General features: G+C 42.6%; 1 long non-coding RNA gene across 1 annotated transcript in view; it reads right to left on the bottom strand.

The window, feature by feature from the left end:
- The window catches only part of LOC130406088 (uncharacterized), a 35,338-nt gene extending 14,519 nt beyond the window's left edge, over positions 1-20,819 (bottom strand). Inside the window, exons 1-2 of the long non-coding RNA XR_008904413.1 lie at positions 20,460-20,819; positions 20,217-20,266 (exon numbers count right to left, since the gene is read on the bottom strand). This is a non-coding gene — a long non-coding RNA (uncharacterized LOC130406088). The remainder of the gene's footprint in view (positions 1-20,216; positions 20,267-20,459) is intronic.
- Positions 20,820-21,925: the final 1,106 nt, after the last annotated feature.

A 21,925-nucleotide genomic window follows, 5' to 3' on the forward strand; every position in this document is an offset into this window, starting at 1 on the left:
CCAGAGATTAATTGTCTGACCGATATAAATTAGAGAGTCCATTCAAATCACAATTGATATATGGTCATAGAAGGGAGCAAGAACTCTGTGTTATTGATGTATTATAGATCTAAGAGAGAGATGATAAGGTTTAGCTGGGAGTTATACACATCTATTCTACTTGATCCATTTGGAAAACGATCTCATTATGGAGACAGGCTAAATAATTAAAATACATCGAGACTGCATTAGCAGTTGAGTGGCCATTGGTCCAGTATTATCTCGTTTGTTTTGATTTATCACAGAAAAATAATATCTATCCATCTATCCATCCATCTTTCCATCCATCCTTCCATCCACTAAATAACTACGAAATCACAATTTTTGTAAGCAATTGTCTTCGTCTTCTTCCCCATCTTTTTGCTGATTCCTTTTTAGAAGAGAGAAGATCCTCCTCTCTCCTCTGGTTTAGGAGAAGACGGAAGAGAGAGAGGGAAGAGCTTTTGTCTTGATTTAATAATTAGAGGCAAGTCAACCTGTTGATCTGGGTTCTCGATGAAAGGGGTTCAGTCAATGAACCACATGGCTGGGGGACACAGAAATGTGTTCTGTGTGTGCGTGTGCATGCATTCTTGTGTGTAGAAATTGAATTCAAGAGAAGTAACAGATTTGGTTTTCCAGTGCTGTTTATTTGTTCAACAACCAACCTTATTACTTTCTGACTAAAACAGTTAGAAGAAAGACTAAACCGACTCGAAACGAAATAACTTTATATTCTACCATGGATTGGCATCTTTTCTGTCTCTCCCATGAGCTCCAGTGGATCCAATTGTGATTCTATTTATGTCGTGTATGGATTTCTGTGGATTTTACTGGTGCAACAAATGTTCAATTCAAGATTTAGCCAGCAAACGGATAAGTCATAGTGCATAGCGTATGTCTTCATGCATGTCAATAACGACAGACACATCGCATGGGGATTAACCTGGGTGTGTGTGTGTGTGTGTGTGTGTGTGTGTGTGTGTGTGTGTGTGTGTGTGTGTGTGTGTGTGTGTGTGTGTGTGTGTGTGTGTGTGTGTGTGTGTGTGTGTGTGTGTGTCAAATAAAACCGGGCCTTCCAGTAAAGTCAGCATGAATTACTCCACCGGGATGGGAGTGCGGGTCGTGAGGACAGAGGATTTACAAAACTTAACAGCACACTTACTGTCCCCATATAACTTTAAGTCCACAATATTACACGTATCCATAGTCACATCACAAGGATTCAATTCATAAGCGGCTTTCTTTGTAAGAAGCCCTGCAACAAGAGAATTATTGAGAAGCCTCTTTGGCTCCGAAAGTTACAAATGTAAATAAAACAAACATTATTATTTGATTGTAATTTTGCCTGCGAGCTTTATAGCCATTAAAGACGCGTGTAATGTGTAATAAAGCCTGTGCTCACTTGGTGAATGCTAATGATCGGAGCTACAAGTCACTGATGCAATACAACAAACCCGCAGCAACAAGATAAGATCATGAAATATTCAACAGAGTGGGAGAAAGATTAAGCAGTCACAAAGCACTCGCAACTGAATAACGCAGTTTTGCACACACACACGCGTCCTTTTTCTCGCGGGTCTACCCGTCCTATCGTTTTATCGATATTTCCTCCTCATTCATCGCTGTCATTTGTCGGCCGTTGTGTGCGAGGCCTTATGTGCTCAGACTTCATCCACCGGTTTCCCTCATGTTCACGGTGTTGATTGAATGAATATCAATAAAACATATTGACATGCTGGCACTCGACATCCCTCGCATTGACCTCAGCTGTTTACTCATTTATCTGCAATCAGTGCACTGTCTTCCTAGACGTAGGCTTACTTCTCTAAACAGTTGTGAGTCAGAGCACAGACGTCTCACGTCCTCTTACCCCCCTACATCCTAACATATAGGCCGTCTAGCCCCGGAAGGAGGGATTCTTCCTGACATTAGCGCGTAAGAAATACAAAATCTTCAACTCTGTTCCGTGCAGCAGTGGTAATGTGACTTTGGGACGACTTTCTTTCCCTTTCTAACTCGGCACAGACAAAGCACATAATTCACTCTGATTTGTACTTGATGGGATCCTGTCTGCTTTTGCCACGGATGCTTTGATCACCGTAACTCTGGCTGTCTTCTAACTCCTTTTATCCTCCAATTCAAAGAAGAGGAGACGTAGGGAAACATTACGCCGTTGGCACAGAAGTACACATCAGCACCAGAGCCCCAGAATGTGCTCGTCATCATGAGTTCACTGCTTACTAACACACCTGAGTGTGGCCTAGTTTTGATTACATTAGCTAGAAATCGGAATATAGAACATTTGAATGTTTAACGAGGAATATATCTTGGTGACAGGAAGAAAGATGTACATCACGTTAGATACACACACACACTGGCATACACAGACACGCACGCACACAAACACACACTCACACAGGGCCATGGCTCCAGGTGGCTTGCCTGTGGCGGCTTGACGGGGACGCAAGCATAACCTGTCACTCAGTGATGACATCATCATTATCTGCCAGACACCCCTATTTCTCTTACAGAACTCATTTCCATGCTCCGTACTTCACCTCTCAGTTTGATTGATGCCTTCACGATGTGAGGGAGAGGTGATATGGTTCGGTAATGTGGTTTTGGCGCAGGATGCATGTCCTGTAATTTATCCGTTTTTCATTTCATCCTACAGTGGACACTACTGGCTGGATCATTGCTAAACTCAAAATAATATCTTGTTTAAAATGTTTCTATCTATCTATCTATATATATATATATATATATATATCTATATATATATATATATATATATATATATATATATATATATATATATATATATATATATATATATATATATATATATATATATATATATATATATATATATATATATATATATATATGCATGCAGGATAAATATAGCTGGCTTTTAGAAATAAAAGCAGCATTGAGCAGCTGCTAAACTTGTTTGTTTAGCAAATCTTAACCCCCATTTCTATTTTAAGCATCTTTAGTATTCATACTTTACTCCGATTTTACTTGTTTTGTTTGTACATGAGTTGCACAAGCATATTGTTTGTATTGAATATAGTTTCAACAAAACAAACATTGTGCTTATGCTAATTCATGTATAGGCCTTCGCCTTTCCTTTCACCAACTGCATAACTTCTCATAAACACAGACATTGTCCCCTTGTGAGTTCGAGGCCACTTTACTCAAAGTATTCAGTAGCCACTCATTGGGTACCTTCAGGAGCCCACTCTCCACTGCCTTTCGTGCATTTTTCACACAATGCAATCAAGCAGGTCACTCCAGTCAGCGGTTTGGCTCTCAGCCCACGAAAGGCAACAGGAAATGGCCCAGAGAAGAGCGCATCTTACTTCACCACAATACGCCGTCTTTCCAAGTCGATCAGGTAATTGGCAGACGAAACGTTGGAGGAATCTGATTGGATCCTACAGGAGTTGATTAGGTGTGTACACATGGGACAAAATAGGCCAGCCCTATGCGTGTCAGTCAGTAGAAGGCTTTAGCGGACGCGAGAGCGGAGGGTGGGGGGGAACGCATTTTAATATTACTAATGGTGGGAAACTAAACGCTGTCAACAAATTAGGTTGAAGAGGAAGCAAAACTTAAACTGTAAACTGTAGTTCAGATAGGAAGTTAATGTGGCGCTGCTTGAACATTTTACTTGCAAGTCAAGCATAGCGTTATTCAAATTCGTCAGGAGTTCTGAGTATAATTCATGTGATGCATACTGAACAGAACTCATTGTGTTTGTTCTATTTTAATTTACTTGAGTCCCTCTTATAGATAAAATGGTATCCTCCAACAGACAACCTATACTTCCCTCAAATGCCCGGTCCAGACTACAGAACGCTTACAACAGGTCCAGACTGATCAATCTCAATGAATAGATGAATACATCAGCTCTTCCCTTCTAGAAGTCTATAACAATATATTCTCTGAACGTCTTTTTCTATTTACAGTATCTCCTGCCAGGAAGTAGCGGATATGAATTGTATTGATTTTCGCCCTCTTATACATTATGCAGCACAATGTGTTGAAGGTCAGCCTCCCCATGTGTCCAGTTGTTTTTGTCAACTGCAAGTTATGCAGCACCACCAAAAAAGACATATGCGCCGAGAGAGGAGATGAACTCTCCTGTTAGAAATCCCTCTGCCTTTGCCTGGACTGCGAGCGGTGCAGGGGAGGGGACGGAGCTGACTTGTAGATAAATCCTAGAACAGATGGAACCAGGCAGCGCAGAGTGAACCAGAAACCCTCAGCCCACCACATGATAACAAGGGCTGCTCCGCTTGTCACAGGTTTGAAAGTTCTTCCGTGCCGATTTGTTCGGTGGGTTCCCTCCGTCAGGTTCTGTGACGCCACCGCCTGCCTGCTGTCAAGTTTGTTGTGGTTGAGGTTATAATGAGTCTGAGGCAGTTGTTTGCAGGTCGTCAACCATTAGGTGTTAAAGCGATGCACCCGGCTTTCAGATATAATCATGGGGGCTGCTGGAAGAGCTAATGTGTTTTCAAGAATCAATCATGTGGAGGCTTGCAGCTGCAGATACATTGAGGTTTGGTCTTGAATGAATAAAAACAGTGTTTAAAGATAATTTATATTATTTATAAGTTGTCAAATATATTACTCGAAAACCTTGACGCATTCATATTAGATTGGAATCAATGTTTTGACGAGCTACCCTGATGGAATGAAGTCAGTTTACAGCAAGCGCAAAGGCATAGAGCAAATATAGTAGCGTATATCTTCATACATCTAAAGATATTAACTAGTATTTTGACGATGTATCAGATTCTTTCCTCCAAAGCGAATCCACTTTTATCCAAAGGTACTATCAAATTATTAACAATAAAATTGTGCATTTAATGTGAATTGAGAAAGATTCATCATCATTACCGCGGGGGCCGCCTAGCGGGCTTGATGTACTGCAGCGCCAGGGTTTTTTAAACCCCTTTCTTTACATGGATATATATATATATAAATACCTTTTATCTATAATTAAATGGTCATGTTTATGCACTGTGATATGAAGGAATAATTACAAATGAACGTTAGAAAGAGAAAGCATAATGTGGCAAATTAATGCAGAGTGGGAAGACGGCGTTATCTCGAAGAAGGCGGTGTGGCGGTAAATGAGGAACACGAATTGGAATAGGATTCCAAGTCTGGAGCCCCGTCCCTCAGGCGGTCTCCTGTACTCGTCTCCGAGCCCCACAGCTGCACTCCAAGCTGCTGCTGCTGCTGCAACACACTGCTGTGCATTATGGGAGATGGTGACTCAGAGACGTGGGTTTCTACGTACATCTGCTAGTGAACAGTGTATAGCGTGCCAGGAACAAGGCCTTTCTCTTTCCGTCTTTGCCAATCATCACTTATATCAAACTATCATTTCCCCATCCATCATCTTCTCCAACCTCCCCCACCTCCTCCCACTCTCCCCTCTCCCTACTCCTCCCGTCCCCTCCCTCGTTCTTCCTCTAGAAAGGAAGTGCTTTCAATCCAGCTGAAGAGAGATTTTAAACAAGGAGCATGCGAGGGATGCTATAGCATAAGACTGAATGAAGGGTAGTTTTGTATTGTTATTATTATTGCGAAAAAAAACATATGACACAATGTCGAGGGAATGTTGACAATGAATCTTCAATATGTCGCTCCATAAATAATGAAAGTCACATTTCTGGAGATTAATTTCAGCTGGGTCCACACGGTAGAGCGATGCTTTGTGTGCGTGCGTGTGTGTGTGCAAGGGGGCACAAGGGACAAGAGGGAGGTTTGTGACGATCTGAAAGGAGACGGAGCCAACAAATTAGTTGGAAACGCTAGATGGCAGTACAAAGTGCTTTTCTGACCATTTTTCGTTCTCGAAACATGGGGGAAAGGTTCCCTTAAAAAAATTCTCTAATGACATTTGACATTGATATATGCATTTAATTTGGAGATGGCCTATGGGATGAAACTAATTGGGAAAATCTCAAATTGTAAAGGGTATCTCACGATCATTAATAACGTTGATAATGCATATCACAATAACACGATTGGTTTTGTGTTAATACGATAACAAGGGAAAGACAATGGATTGAATTAGCGGCCTGGCCGGACACTTTCTTAATTCAAACTAAAAGCCAGCACAGCCGTCCGATTCCCCTTGGGATATTAAGAAGCAGAGTTTGTCTGGCAAAAAAATAAAAAGGCTTGCGAATGTGATCGGAAGCCAAACATCCTTGCCGTCGTGCCCTCGAGCAAGGTGTATCCTAATTGCATTGGGGGATATCTAGCTGAGGGAATGGATCACCTCGTTCAGATTTTAAATTCAAACGGCAGCAGCGGTAGGTAAGGACATCTGTGTTAGTGCAACACGGGCGGCAGCAGAGGTTCGCTAGGGGTGACCAGCCGCAGGCAGCTCAGATGATTAAAACACAAAACATATTAGCTTTTTGACATATTCTTTTGGAAACACATGCGTGTTTCTGTGGAACACTGACCCAGTTGAACTGAAAACTTGAGCTGGTTTGTTTAACGGTAGGAAACGTCAATATAAAACGCTGCGGGTTTACTTCTGTTATCTATAATTAACTGTGGCAAGCTAATACGCCCATCTCTCCAGAAACGTATTTGATCTGGAGCATGGGTAAATGAAACGGCATGGCATTTATATATTACTTGAGAGATTGAAAAGACATGCACGTTAATATTTGTTGAAAGCCTGCAATTGTAATTTGCATTTCTGTGTTGTCCATTTTGTATTGACTGTTAACTTCATTCATTAATTATAATTGTTTTATTCAAATGACTACAATAACATTAGTTTCTAGGTCAAGTGCTAGATTGCTGCATGTCAACTTGACATATGTTCCCATTAGTTTTGTTATTTAGTTTTGCTACCCTTGCAACAGATAGGAACATGAATTGACATACATACATACATACATACCGTACATAAAATAAAAAAGGAAAAATAAATATTATGTAGCAAAAACAATGTTTTATTCAACATATGAAACGTCTACAACTGCATATCTCCCCTTTGAGATTCTTTACACACACACACACACACACACACACACACACACACACACACACACACACACACACACACACACACACACACACACACACACACACACACACACACACACACACACACACACACACACAATCCAAACGTAATAGCGTCTGCTAGATAGATAAGGTCAGGCTGACCCTTTTCAAGTATGCATAAAATATTACATAATATACAAATATTTCCTCCACACTGCCCAGGTCATTACAGTTGGCTGGCTCTTCACATAAATTATTCCTTTTTTGTATTTATGTGAAAAGGTTCCAAGGTTGTGTGACTGTTGCCTGGGTGGCATTCTATAAATGGTACATTTATAAGTTGAATAAATGAATCAAGTTTATTTTAAAAGTATGTATAACTAGCTTTAATATTAATTGGGCGAACCAGCAAGACATTGGCAGTAGGCCTATGCTATGATACAATATGCCAGACACGGGTTCCAATTATTATAATTATTATTAATAAATGAACAAAACAGACCAAATCGTCCACGTTAACTGTGACTAGCAGGCCGTTTCCTCATTGGATGAGGCAATGCTTCGGCAGCTGGAGGCATATCATCGCCACGTCGACAGCCCAGCAAAGCATAAATGCATTCTGGAATTAGAAAAATGCTGGCCCAGCAAAAATGTATGGGTACGTTATCTGCATTGATTCCAAGAGGAAGCCCTTAGTTGTTGTCATACGGGAATTTAATGAATATCCGGTACTTATGGGGGATGCTACAGCGATTTAAGTACATATTCACATCTTAAACCCAATTGTACTACAGCCAGGTCTCTGTGTGAAGTAATGGTGTCGACAGAAATCGAGTTAAGCCATGGAAAATGAAATACCAAACGTAACAGAGAAATAGGACCTTGGGTGGGCTATACAACAGAAATATCTTAACAATGTCAAGGTGTTTCAGGCCATAATTGATCTTTAAATAAAGGCTTTGTTGTTTGTGCTTGAGCACTTGCTGCTTGTTAATCGAGGCACATTGTGTGTGGAAATTAAATAGCATAAAAAGTCATAACCTCACATTCAAATGAATGAACAGCCTTTAACTCCTGTTGTTGAATGGACCTATCTATTGACCTGGAAATCCGGGTTACACAATTGAAGGAATGAACGCCCTCCGGTAATGTCATAATTGGGTGTGTTTTATGTAAATTACTGAGTTTGAACGTCTGACTTTTGGCAAATGTATCATTGTGACAGGGCATCGTTTTACAGCTTAGTGCAAAAAGGCTGACGAAAGATTAAGGCAACTTTAGTTTGAGTCAACTTCAGTGGTGTCATTTGTGATACTTAGTTACACACTACTGCACTCTACTGCAACACACACACACACACAGGTTGGTCTTTTAATTTATGCAAGACAAGACACTGAGTTGTTAGACAATCAAGGAAATAACTAAATCAGAGATTGTTTTAGGAAAACAAGATCTGACGAGCAGAGAAGGCAAAGTAGACATACAACACGCCCAGTGTTGGCTACTTGTCTCCGTCTCCTGGTTAAATTGATTGGATGGGTTTTAGGGCTCCTCCAACAGCCTGACTCACTTAACGCCCAGGTCTTTTGCGTGCCCTGTGGTCGTGCATCTATATGGCCTCTTTGGTATTTTCCCCCTTTCGCGGTGAGTTCATTCTGCTGACCATACAGATGCGGGTATGAATATGACAGAACGTGCTTTTACAGCATCTTATACGTTACAGTGTGATATATTGATGTCGGCTAGAGCTTGATTTGCGCTGGGCATCCAGCCAACTTCGATGATTGATGTGCTAACCGTAAAAAACTAGTAGTTGACGTGATGAAGAATCACAGGCCCTGCAGAAGTCACGGTAGTATAATAGCTGTAGAAGTAGTAGTAGTCGTAGTCATAGTAGTAGTAGTATTAGCTGTAGCAGTAGTAGTGGCAGTAGCAGTAGCAGCAGTAGGAGTAGCATCAGCAGTAGCATTAGCAGTAGCAGTAGCAGTAGCAGTAGCAGTAGCAGTAGCAGTACTAGTAACAGTAGTCTAGACTGTTGGAGTTCTATAATGAGTAAGCATAGCAGCAGAAGACCAGCTGTGTACAGCTAAGAGCCACAGCTGGTAGCAGCTGCAGGGATCCACGTCTCCATTGTCTAGTAGCAGTGATTCACCCGCTCTAATAGAGACATGCCCGTTTAACACAAGGGCCATTGGCAAGACGGACAAATTACTTCCTGGGGATTGTGGTTTGTGAATTGAAGAAAATAGGTTAACTTCCAAGCAAAGCAGAAGACGTACTGGGAAAGCCAAGTATATCCAGAAGCACAGTTAATCAACCTAATGTATGATTATGCACAGACACACATTGTCCTTCTTCTGAGCCGTTTGCCCTGCTCTGCTTTATTTGTGTGCTGTTTTTGTGTCTTAATTAAAAAGCGCCCAAATCTCCCCACATATACTTTGATGAAACGATCAAAGGATATCATCTCATATCTTCTCCTCAATTACTGTATTTTTTGTTGTTTTTGGCGGGAAGGGGATTTGCTGTGGCCACCAGTCCCACTAGTGTTTTTGGCGAGCTATGCAATTTTTTTCAGCTTGACATTAACACAACCTTAAAATCCAGCAGAGCAAGAACCTGTAAAATAAAGTGGTCACACGCTTTTCAGTCGTGTGCACAAGAAAAAGCCTCAAACCACGAGGCACGATATCCTTACAAGACAAGGGCCTCCGGGCCATAACTCTAATGGGAATCAAATCACCGAAATCGTTCCAAGTTTCCCATAAAGATATCTTGTAAAAACAACACCTATATAAAGGAATAACGCAAGTGTGTATCTGCCTTTAAACATTATTGAATCCCAAACTCGAGAAACTGTAAAACAGTGTAAAGCTGTTCCTGTCCGCATGGTGTGTGTTTTCCATGAAGTCCATTTAAATGGGTCTCGATAAACTGCCGACATGTTTATCCCTGGGTTCGGGTGCAAGGACGTATTTCCAAAACAACTAAATTGTTGGCACCTCCTCACAACCATATCCTAACCCTTACCCTCACCTTCTTAACAAGCGGATGCAGATAGCGAACTGAGAAAAACACAATTGGCATCTTCCATCCGTGGGCCCGTTGTTTTGCACGCACATTTTGGATGCACACAGACCTTAATACCCTGGACAGCTGCACACTTTACAGTTTAAATTTGCCCATTATCTTTTCAGTGAGCATGGGTTAATCGATTAGGAAACCATGATAAATAATATTTCACGATGCATTAAAATGCGCCTCGCCCTTAACTGGAATGAAGCCATCCTTATCATATATCATCCGGTGATATTACCCCAGCCATACCCTGCCTACCTTCTGTTTTACATAATACCCGGCTACTTCAGTACGCCTCTTTCGGGAACATCAGGAAGAATCCAGACGCCTCACAGGACCACAGGCGTGTTTGTTATTGCGCAGGTAAAGTGCAGGTGATACAGAGGAAAGGTAAATATTATGTTTGTTATCTGACTAACACACACCCTCCAAACATCCATTTATATGCACCGCATGACATGGCTGTACCCTACGGGTACAGCCTTTGATCCTGCGTCCCTTCTGGGTTAGAATACCATGATTTGAGTATTTGCTCTCCGTCTCCAACTCTCATCCTTCCCTTATTTTCCCCCGATGCATCCCTCTATCCTAACAACATACCATACCAAACATGCCTTCAGTAATCTATTAATAATCTAATTTGAAAGCGCTGCCTACTCAACCTGTCAATTATTTTTCCCTCTGCTTACATTCTCCTCACCAGCGCTATCTTACCCACTTTATCCTCTCTCTCTCTCTCTCTCTCTCCCTCTATCATCTAGGCTCTCTAGAAGTGTTCTGAAGGCTCTGAGAGATCTACAGCCTCCCTGTGCTCCGGGGGAGACCAGCCTTAACACAGACTCTCTGTCCCACTCCAGACTCTTGTCTCCTGCTACTGGAGGTTGAAACTCTGTAGTTACACGTTTGTGTGTGTGTGAGTGTGTTTGGGTGTGTGGGGGGGGGAGCTTCAACCACTATGTCCTGGTTTCCGTTATCAGTGTGCTGTTGGCACATTCTTTTTAATTGCATTTTAATAATCCCTGTCAGGAGATCATAAGGCATTCTAGGTATCTAATGTTAATTGCATACAATTGATTTGTATCTATTTTTAAGCAGGTAGTTCAATGCAACAGATTACAAGGACCTCGATAAGAGCCCTTAAATCGGACGTAATTCGTAATATTAGTCATACATGCTTTGCGATTTTAAAGCTGAACCAGGTTAGATGCACTCTGCAGGTAACACTCATTAATCAAGAACTGCCATTGGACAGGTTAACATAATTTATTCTACAACCCCTGCTCTCCATAACAGGGAAATTCAGCTGACCAAAGACAATTTTACAGTCTCCTATTTTGCCAGATATTAGGGTTATTGTTGGTGCGTTGTCAGTTGTAGCTGCTGAACCCTGAGGTTGCAAAGTTCCTCATTGCAGAATGAAGTAACACAAAAGAGAGGGAACTGACAAATGAGCTCTTAACTCAATGTCTCATTCATTATACAGTTTTTTAACCATATCAATTGCTCTTTTTTGCAGGGTGGGTAATGGTGTTGATGGAGTACGTGTGCTCTGAATGTGTGTATTTTTATGCACGCGTGCGTATGTGTCTGTGTGCGAATGTGGTTCTGCGTTTGCCTATGTGTGTGTCTTTGAACAAAATAAAGAGAAAGAAAGAGATGGAGAGAGCGAGAGTGTGTGTGTGTGTGTGTGCATACGTTTTGCCTGTCTTATCCCTCCAGCTGTCAATCTTCCTTCCACTTGACATGCAAGTGTTATGTTTATCTCCCTGCAAAAGAAAAGCTCCCTTTCAGCTATTTACCCTACGATGTCCATCTCAGATGGCCCTCCGCGGCTAGGATGAGCTTCAAACCGCTTTCTACCTACTTGTGGACCACCCCCCCCCCCCGCAGCCTCAGCAGGAGACTGTCTCTTTCTTCAAGCCTCCAGATCTGTATGTCGGCCTTGCTGACAGCTCGCATGGCCCCCAGCCTAAAGCCTACGAAGGTCATCGAATTCTTGGCTGAAAATTAAATAAAGAAAATCCCCTCCCCTTAGAGAGCGAGAGCGGGACTTTGAAGTCGCTCTCCAGTTCATCGAGCCGGCAATCCCAGAGCCTGCTCCTTGCCTCAGCCCCGGCAGCGAAGGAGCAGGATGATCTTGGGAGAGTGTATTGGGTTGAGGTTTATTTATTGCTATTCCAATTTATCTCCCGCAGGATCGCAAACGCGGTCCCATCGGTCATTCGCGGGGCTGTCGAGATCAGATCCCCGGCTGGAATTGATTGAGCGCTTGCGTCGCCACCCGGCTCTGCTCTCGATTTCCAGCGGGGGCCTCTCCTTCAGGCTACAGCTGGCTCCGTCGGCGGTTCGCCCCCAAGCGTCCGCCACTTGCCTCAAAACATCCCCAATCCTGAGGTTTCGCTGTTGACAATATAGAAATAAGACTGGCTGGTTGTCTCGCGGTCCGGGTTGGATTCCCATTCTCTATACCTCTGCTGAACGGGTGATTTCTTTTTGGTTTTCTTCTTTTACCCGCGATGAGAATCGCTCTCCCTGACGGAGGAGGCTGCTGGTTAAGGGTGAAAGATCGACTGCAGATATCATCTCTCTCTATCAGGGAAGCCTGGATCAAGAGCCCCCATGTTGATGAAGGGGCCTTCGCCTGTTGCTTTTTCCCCACTGCTGGGGGATATATACCTCTATATATATATATTTTTTTTTTTTTTTTCACTATACATCATGGTTGGCTTAAAAAGGTAATCCTACTGTATGCAGCCACTGCCTTGGATTTAATCCTTTGGGCTGGTATTTGCATTTGGGAGAATGTGACTGTATATGCTGTTAAGACACTTGATTTATGTGGTTTGGTGCTCGGTTAGACCACATGAGTGACACACACACACACACACACACACACACACACACACACACACACACACACACACACACACACACACACACACACACACACACACACACACACACACACACACACACACACACACACACACACACACACACTAGAGGCCTGGCTCTGGCTCCAGCACTCTCTCCCTCATCTTTCAGCGCAGTCTTTTCATTTCCAGCTTCTCTTGTCGAGGCATAACAGTTCTGCAAGAGATGAGATCCTGGATGCTTGGCTACCTGAGGCCTCACTGTGCAGGCCATCACGCTCAGCTGGCGATTTCTTGTTTCGCCTTCACTCTTTTCCCTCTCCTTGATGTCATCATCCAGCAGCTAACTTTACCCCTGCAGTTGTCCCTCATTAGCTGCACGCAATCCTTCCCCCGATCCACCTTGGCCTGTCAGAGTCAGATGTGTGCTTATCCCCCTCCTCCACGTTCATATAATTGCCGTTCCTTATCAGGCTGTCTATTTGAGTTCATATTCCCTTTCAAGTGGGGGCTTTTCCCTGTTCCTCTTCAAACACGCCCCTTCGCGTGCGGCTCAGTGTGATGAAGCGCTTGCCTTCTTAGGCGTGTCAAATTCCCTCTGATCCTCAGCCATCATGTTCAGCTTTTCTAGCTGGCTTTTCCTTTTTTCTGGCTGTTTCTCTTCTCAGCGCTGCGCTCCGTAAACATTTCCCAGGAGCCAGACGGGGGGGGCTCAACTCCCAGGTGAATTCAACGTCTGCCAAAAAGACTTGTGGGGTTGAGAAGATCTCAGTTTCACTTTTCATGGAGTTTGCCCTTTTGTCATAAGGAGGCCTATGTGTATTCCTTTACCATCAGGTAATCATCAGATGACCTTGTGTATTCAGTCTGCCATATCATCAGAGGGATAATCACATCTGTTAATATTTGAATAATGGGAAGAAAGGGTGTTCAGGCAAAAGTAAAATCCCATCATGCATTGGTCTGAATTGAGTGTGTGTGTGTGTGTGTGTGTGTGTGTGTGTGTGTGTGTGTGTGTGTGTGTGTGTGTGTGTGTGTGTGTTCCTTAGAGTACATGGGGAAAACTGCTTAGGCAATATCCACAGGCACATGCCTTGCAAAACTGTATTTGGTAATTTAACTAATCAGCGAAAACATTGGCAGAGAGATGACTAACACATGCATGAAACAAAATGCTCTCCACAGACTCTTGAGGTACTAGAAGCGGATTCACCAAGAGCCAAATAACGTGTCATCAATTTTCAGCTGCCACATGTAAAACAAGGACTATGTCTATATTTCTCCCCCAAAAACCTACTAGAATCATTCAATTAGTACTGAGGGAGTTCATTAATTCACTATAGTAAGGTTTCATAGCACTTTAGAGGAAAACACAGGGCTTATGGGTAATTAATCTCTCCCCTCACTTTATAGCTTTTCGCTGTTTCCCTTTTTATGTCTCTCCCTCTTACCATTGAAGTAAGAAGCAGAGAAGCCACTAATTAAAATTACAAAGTGTAATTTCTCCTAAGTAAATCAATAGAGCCTCCAGAGAAGGATGCTCTGGCACCCTCACACACATCCTCCTCCCCCTCCCACACACACGCACCCCAACACACACACACACACACACACACACACACACACACACACACACACACACACACACACACACACACACACACACACACACACACACACACACACACACACACACACACACACACACACACACACACACACACACACACACATGCGCGCCAAGCTTTCTGCGCTCCCCAGAAAGCTAGCAGGTTGCATAAATTAAGAGGCTGGAGTAAAGGGGGCCAAATAGGCCAGCACAGGAAGACATTTGAAAAGTTGTTCATTGATTGGATTTCGTATTATCTCTGTTCATTGTCTGAAAAAAATAAATACGAAACAAGATAAATATTTGGCTGTACTGGCACACTGACCTAACACGTGGTTGGATAAATGTTGCCCTTTGGAAATAAAGACAAAGCCAAGAAAGCGCAATAATAACCTTGATGACGGCCGCAAAACTAAAAATTACATTTTCACACATGCGGTTCAACACAAGCAATATAGAGCTTTTCTCAGTCCCAGTGTGGAAGCTGCTTTCCTTATGATGTATTCTCTCCTCATTGTCAGATTAAAACCCACATCTCCAACTGCAACAACAGAACAAAGCCAGCCGTAATGTTCACACTCCAAGTACACAAACAGCACTCTTGTGTATACGAGGCTTATGCACGATGTGTGCTGAAAAGAGTCACTACTCTCAAAAAGAAAAGATTATCATAAAAAGAATAATAATAATCACTGATGACAAAAGGCATGGGTGGGATTGGGTGGATGCTCTTTTTAAATCGACAGAGCATGCGAGAGAGAGAAAGAGACAGAGACGGAGACAGGGACAGAGAGACAGATAGAGAGAGGCCGAAGTCAATTGAAAGGCTTTCTGCAATGGGGTGCGTCTATCCAGGGTTGTCATGTCATGTTTACACAGAAGCTTACAGGCAGTGCAGACACTGCACCGCGAGAGACGGCCGACTGACCCGTGTCAGTTATAACACTACTCCGGGTCTACTGTGGGGAACATCTCTAAAGAGAATTGTATCTTCCTATTGTGAGAAGGAAATTGTGATTTTTTTCGGCTTCCTTCCTCCTGTCTCTTAATCCCATGCTGACAACCACAGCGCAGTGGGATGAGGTCTGATAGCAGGAGAACCCTCTATTATTTGTGGCGGATCAATGTTCCATGGTGTGAGCTTCCAAACACACCTTCTTTTTTTGTGTCTGTTTTTCTAAGGCCGCTGAGGCGTCCGCTCCGCGTGATATCTTAATATTCTCAAAGACTCCTTTCCCCTTCACCGATGCGGCAACTTTGACAGCTGAAAGATGTCGCACTCATCCAAGCATAGCTTTTACAGCACTCGGGTTGTTAGGAGACACACACACACACACACACACACACACACACACACACACACACACGCACAGCAACAACTTTTACCCTTCACACCTGGAGCATGTAAGAGCATATCACAGAGAATGTATATCAATTACCTTTTGTCCTTAAATGACCTTAAGTATCGGGAAAAAAAACTGACCTATGAACAGGACTGAACGAGGCAGATTGATGGCGCTCTCTGGAAGCGGCTAAGTGTTCTCCTGGCCTTTAATAGGCCAACTGAATGTAACAGATCAGATTATAGGAACAACTCGGGATTTCATTTGTTTTTCAGAGTTTTGTATGCCTCTGAATGTTATATTATTTCAGTTAAGAATACATTACATAAAATAAAAATGGATGTACCGTAGATCGCAAGCACATCCGATTTGCATTCATTGAACTCAGATTTTAAGAGACAAACAGACGTTTACAATAGGCTCGCTCAATGGAACGGATGATAAACCGGCTAACTTCCACGTAATGATGACTTTCTTATGTTCTCGTCTCATTATCCCCGGCGCATCTTCTCCTCGCTTGCTTCTTTGATATGGCGAGATAAATCAACTGGTCTAATCTATTGGGCCACCGGCATTTCTATATTGTTGAGGCCAGCCTCTGAATTTAAAACTACTTTAATGTTCTTAGGGAATGATATGTGTGCGTATATTCTTGAAACAGTCCTGCCTGCCTGTCTGGAATATGAAATATACAAGAGGGCGAGTGCAGCAGTGTTGCGTTGGAGAGAAAGGGGGTCCGTCTGACTGGGTTATTCCTACAACAGTTGACAAGAACAGACTGGCGTGCATTTCTATTGCCAATTCCAGACATTACCATCTACCGGTTAACAGTGGAAGGAGGGGAGCAGAGGAGGATGGAGGTTTAAGCATGTTTGAATAAGCGTTAGAGAGCCATACTACAACTTGTGGTTTCAAATAATCATTCAGAAAGTGTCTCAATGTCAGTTGTTACTTTTTTTGGGTTCCTAGTTATTCAGAGTCTTATTCCGAACCCTGGAGCATGTTCCCAAAATGAAAACACATCGGTTTGGCTATGTTTGGCGCGTTGTCTTCACAGTGAAAATCATACTGGGGTGAAGTGTGTTGTGTTGGTGATGACAGCTGGAGAACAATAACTAGGCTGTCTCCTAGCGATTCTGTCTGAGGCTCCTCTGGCCAGGTAGCATGTATCGATCCGAGTGCTCACCCGAGCGGGCCCTCTCCCACGGAGATGTCAGGAGGTGTCAGAGAGCATAACATCTGCATCCATGTTCACGCAAGCAGAAGTTGTCCAAGCTCCGTTGTCTCGGATGCAGTCGCAAAATCATAACCGACCAATCGGGGAACTGTTTGCTTCCACGTGGTGGTTGTTTGTTTAGGGATTAGAAACACTGCTTTGTCTCTAGGGGACACCAAATCCGGGCATGGGTACAATATTGTATTGACTGAGACCAATAGTCATGAAAAAAGCAAACAGGCTGTATGTTTGAAAAGTAGCACATGAGTGAATTATAATTATATGTAATTATAAAATTGTTCCGTCTTATTTTAAGGGTCTATTCATATTGTATGTTGCAGAACCGCCAGTAAAACCTTTTTGAGCCGTTCTATAGTGATATCATGAAACATGAAACTTTCCTTTCCGACCATAGATTACATACATACACCTGACAGCCTATCCGTTTGACTTGATAATAGCCCATTATGTGAATAATTGACACATTTAGTAATATGATCTCAAGTACATTTAGATTGTATTTAAATCTTTCATTTCCCTATGCGTCCTTGAAATCCCCTGCCGGAGCAGGCGTGTGATTCAGATGTTCACAGAACGTGGAGCAGATCAGAGTCTGCTCTTTGGCCTCCACAAAGCACTGAGGCTCACTGTCTCTCCTTTTAGGAGGCTGCCATTACCCGACGGAGTAACCAAGGCGGGCAGACTGTTTAAATAACCCTCCTCGAGCAGTTCGATGCAGTGGCATCCCATCGCAGAGTAGCAGATGCTCCTCCGCTTGGTTTGACTGTGTGTGCTTTCAAAGTGTGATTTGCCTTTGGACCCTTTGGAAATCCTCCCCACGCAGCTCATGGCTTGGCGCCACAAATCTTTGTCAATTTTCCAGTCACTGCAACCCTCGGCCATTTCTAAGCAGCAGCACGTTGCTAAGTCCATCTATTTTTTATTTTCTTATTTTTTTTGATAGATGGACCTAGAAACCTGATGTAAACAGAATACTTTCTTTTTGCAATTTGCCAATACAGTGCCAGAGATTTTTGTGAAAACTTGCTTTGTGGGAGTCAGTAAGTAGAGCAACTTATACTGTCCTGCTACCGACCTCCCCCCGCTCCCCCTACCCCCCTGTTCTAAACACACGCTGCTTTTCTTTGATGTGGCATTTGAAATGTTTCCACGCAAAATAATTCTCCCTTTGGTTTGGAAATGTCAACTATTATGCAGAGGATTGCCTCTTGTCTGGGAGAAGCTGTGCCATACCCAAAGCCTCTTGGAATCAAGCTGGAGATTGGTGTGTTCTCGTGTTTCTTCCCGTGGCTTATTCATACACCCAAACCAATTATTTAAAAAGCTAATTCTCTGAACACTCTCTCACGTTGAAATAACTCTTTAGTATTCCCACACGGAAAATCACGCGTCTGTTTATGCAATCTATAGGCATCGTATGGTTGTCTGACGATAGTGTTGTCCACTCCAGAATAGAGTTGGAGAGTGGCTTCAGGAGAGAAGATTGTCTCGCTGTGTGCTCACCCTTGACAGCTCTGACATAAATCATGACTGCAAGGAAGGACCGTAAAAAAAAAATAATTTAAAAAAAAACAACACTGAGGTGGACCATACAGCGCACATCTAGGCCTAGGTAATTCCTGGGCGCAGTGTGTGCTCCAAGTATGTTCCCCTATCCCTGGGTAATTTCCATGACACGATGGATGACATGTTTCTGAATACATTCAAGAGCAAGGTGGAAACTAGCTTAGAATTTTAGAAAGAACTTCAACTGGGATTTTTTTTTGCTGTGGTTATGACGCTATCATAATAATAATAATAATAATAATAATAGTGTGGAGACCAAAGTAATTTATTCATAATTGCAATTTTATCATCGAGTCTTCTGTCTCTACGTGATAATGATTCTGTTGCCTTGTACAAAGCCGGTCCCGACTTTGACGTTGCAACCCTCATACGAATTGAGATCTTTGCAGGCTTTTTTTTGTTGGGGTCAGATTTAGATTTAAATCAGATCAATTTAATTTAATCGCCCTTTCTTCATTCTTGAACCACAACACCTAACCAAGACGACATTCAAATCAAACGATGTGCTTGTTAACTTTTCAACACAGCACCTAGCAACCACAGCGAGTAATTAGGCTTGGTTCTTCAGACCCACCGATCACTGCATCAAGGAGCTTTTATTTAAGAAGGAATTATACATACTGATATTCTGATAAAGCCAATCACATATACGTGCATGTAGACCATATTGGATTAAGGGATAAAAGATGGTGTCAATTCACAGGGATTAAAAAATAAAGAAATACATAGATACAGACATACATCGATTATATATATATATATATATACACATATATATACACATACACATACATACACACACACACACACACACAAATATATCCCCATATTAACCATTATCTAGGATTTACACACACACACACACATGGGGAAATATATCCCTAAATTGACCATTACCCAGTATTTTCTCCGTTTGGACACATTTCAACCAAAATATCACTTTCAATTCACTCGTCATCTAACAACCCTGACCGACATGTCACAACTGACAGCATTTTCAGCGGAAAATAAGTAGGCTGCGTATAGTTAACTGCAGCGCAGACACGAATGCGTAGCGGTGCCAGTCCTGCAGAGACCCATGACAGCGTGCAAAGGGCCAAGGAGATCCGTCCCCCGGGCCACCAATTACAGACCTCTGAACCTCTCGGCTTATTGAAAGCTTGAAAAAAGTGATAAAGACGAAACATCTGGCTGACGAGATAGCGTAGTCATTTAGAAAAACGTCATGAAGTAGGATATTTCTTTTTTTCTATTTTGGTTGGAATATATTAGAGGTGGAAGACAAAAACACATTAATTTAAAAGTAACAAGGTTTTGGGGTTTAGTTTGGTTCACGCGAAGCCCTGATAAAGGCGCTCTTTCAATAGCGCTGGTGATAAATGACCGGGCTGCCTTGTTAGAGGGAGAGACAAAGTAGGCTAGGAGGAACAGTTAAATACCTTTGTGAGAGGTTGCTTTTCCAGCAGATGAAAGCGGGTGGGCGAGCTGGCTTCTCCCCGCCATACAAGGTAACCAGACGTGTCATCATTAATTAAAAAGGGGGCGGACTTGCATTGCGTTTGATCTAACTTATAGCAATACATTTGAATTGCTTCACATTTCAAAAGGGACTACGTGGTGGCTTTTATGTTTCATAAATAACTTGAATGACCAATATATGTACAGGTTGTAATTTAACTTACCTTAACTCTCCCAGTTGTTTAGGACAGCGTGTGGGCTGACTTCTGTGATATTTAAAGCTGAATTTTCCGGAGAAAAGGAAGGGAGCACGCGCGCTCCGGATTGCCCCTAGGCGGTGCTTGCTTCCGCCAGGTTGTGTAGTTTGCTTACGCGAAGTGATTCCGTTAGCAATCGAGCGAAGGGCGGCTCTCCGACCCCAACCGCGTCCAGCAGTCCAGCCGCAAAGTGAGAGCTGCAGCAGGTCACTTCAGCCAAAGGGGTCATCATGAGAAGCTCTCTCAGATCTTGGATAGACTCTTAAACAGAGTAGTCCTATCTTTAAGCAAACATTTGCGTATAGTGGCGAAGTTACACCCCTTCCGGTAGAGCCCATGGGACCTATGAGATCGAAAAATATGAATGGGTTTCAATGGAGAGAAAATAATGATTTTCTGGTCCCAGTCTTTATATGTCCTGGATTACGCATATGTTGTTTGCGGATTTAAATGATAATCTTGCATGCAAAAAATCTAAACATGTTCGTGAAGAAGTTTGATAATGTTAGGTTTAGTGTGAGGCCGCTTTGTGAACTACAGCTCTTCGCTGCTCTCGACGCAAATGATATACGTCACCACACCTGACCCGCACTTGGAACTCCGGTACAGCCATGGCGATCTCTCTGCTCTACTTCAGCGCTTTTTTCCAAGGGGAGGATAAGAGCATTGTAAGAGGTGAAAACCATTATAAGTCGGGGCATGTAGAGAGTTTCAGTTATGCCGATGGGGAGATTATTGGTCTTGTCCACGCCAGTCGCAGGGAGCGTGACGACACGAGACGTGTAGTCTTTCTCATGATTGTGTTTTCTCTACAGCTTTTAACTGCACAATTGCACAATAAACGGTCAAACTCGTGAAATGAAACTTATCATTTAAATCCACAAACAACATATGTATAATGCAGGGCGTATAAGGACTGGGACCAGAAGATAATTACTTTCTCTCCATTTGAAACCCATTCATATTTTTCGATCTCATGGGTCCCATGGGCTCTACCGGAAGGGGCATGTCTTCGCCACTATTGCAGATGACCTGTACACGTAAAATACTTAATCGATTCATTTTGTTTGGCATGTTATCTGTGTTAATGAGTCAAAACATCGGATGTGAACTATAAGAGAGATCACGCCATATTACATCACATGACTCGATTTTCAGTAGGCCTACTTTATGGGGATATTTGGTTCCGCACAGATGTCCTAATCCTGACTCGTGCTCAATGCATCAAACACAAAGTACATAAACATTTGATCAGTTTCGATGGATTATACAGCATTACATCAAATTAGACCAGATGATTTATATCATATTAGATGATAGACATTAGAATATATTACATTAGATTGGATAAGAAGTCCATCTTCCCATTGGCTTTGAACCTGTGTTTTAGCTGTTCCCCTCACACGTTCTCTGTGCTCTTGGCTCTGATTGTT

Source organism: Gadus chalcogrammus, chromosome 16 (genome assembly GCF_026213295.1).
Source record: "Gadus chalcogrammus isolate NIFS_2021 chromosome 16, NIFS_Gcha_1.0, whole genome shotgun sequence".
Classification (NCBI taxonomy): domain Eukaryota; kingdom Metazoa; phylum Chordata; class Actinopteri; order Gadiformes; family Gadidae; genus Gadus; species Gadus chalcogrammus.